Below are 1,364 nucleotides of genomic sequence, written 5' to 3' on the forward strand. Positions count from 1 at the left end.
GTGTGTTTGCAGGTGACTAGATATATATTTTAATTGCTTTCCCCCTTGCACAAGATAATACATTCTGAAGCCACTGATTAAAAACACGAACTGTAAAATTATGCTGCAAGTTTAGAAAACTTTCAGAGGTTACATTTTGACGTACCCGGATCTTGTCTTTAACAATGACAGAATGCTACACAAAAATACCGCATTTCATCGGGTATGGGTCTTTATCTTATCTTGACAGATTATTGCTGGTTAAATTGTAGTGCTGACTTAAAGGCAGGACTCTTCAAGGGAGTCAGAAATTAAGGCTTCACCAAATGGTAATAAAGCTATTAAAAATGCAAACAGCAAACAGCTACATGTACAGGTTAGACAGCTGATCCAAACTAGCAGTTTAAAAAGCAGAGCAATTACACTTTTATTTAAATGCAAGGAATATGAGCAAGAATAGAATGAGGAGCCTTGTTTAAATGCATTCTCTTGCATATTTATTAGAAATAATACATGTAGTTAAGCCACTTATCTGATTTCAGTGAATAAGTAGAATGCAAAAGATCAATTTTCATAATTATACCAAAGAAGTCTGTCTTTCATAAAATCTCATTAATAACACCATTATTACTGAAAAAATATCTCGGTATTATTATTGTTATTCTAATTATCAGCAAAATGCTACTGATAATGTTGTCATAAAATTTCCTTTTAGTATCCTATTAACAGAGATAGACTAAGTAGTGGTTTAAGTTAAATCTAGACCCAAGTGGCATTATAAAAATCTTCTTTGTGTATTTGGTTAAAATATGTTATGTGTATAATTACATAAATTACCATGAGTTTGGCAAACAGGACCGTATGTGCACATACATACGTCTGCGCGGTGTAAGGGCGCTGAGCACACGCGCAGACATGCACACACCGGGACGCACAGCGGCCTGCACGCTCAGAAGTCCTGCCGCTCATAGTCTTACAAGGAAATATTGTTGCTTATTAACCAAGACTGGCTACTGCTCTTGAAGTTTGTGTATTTACTCATTCTCATTTCAACCCGTAGTCACCAGCTGCCTGTACTTCCTAACATCCGCCTTTAGAAGAAGCTGTTTCTTCTGGAGGTCTGATAACCCATCGCAACTTCTGCCTGGGTGTAGGGAAAGTCACTTCACTTCTCTGGGCCTGAGTTTCCATCTCCGAAAAACCGTGCCCAGATAAGGAGGGCCTCCAGAACCATTTGATTCCTGATGGTTTAGCCGAGAGTAAAGCGATGGGCCTGAATCTTTGGCAATTGTTGCTGCCACGAGGCAAAACAGCTCAGAAAGCATTGTGGGGCTTCTCTTTGCAGGATGAGCTCCGTAAAGAAAAACAGGATTTGAAGCAAAATT

The sequence above is a fragment of the Galeopterus variegatus genome, unplaced genomic scaffold (genome assembly GCF_000696425.1).
Source record: "Galeopterus variegatus unplaced genomic scaffold, G_variegatus-3.0.2 Scaffold3580, whole genome shotgun sequence".
Taxonomy (NCBI): domain Eukaryota; kingdom Metazoa; phylum Chordata; class Mammalia; order Dermoptera; family Cynocephalidae; genus Galeopterus; species Galeopterus variegatus.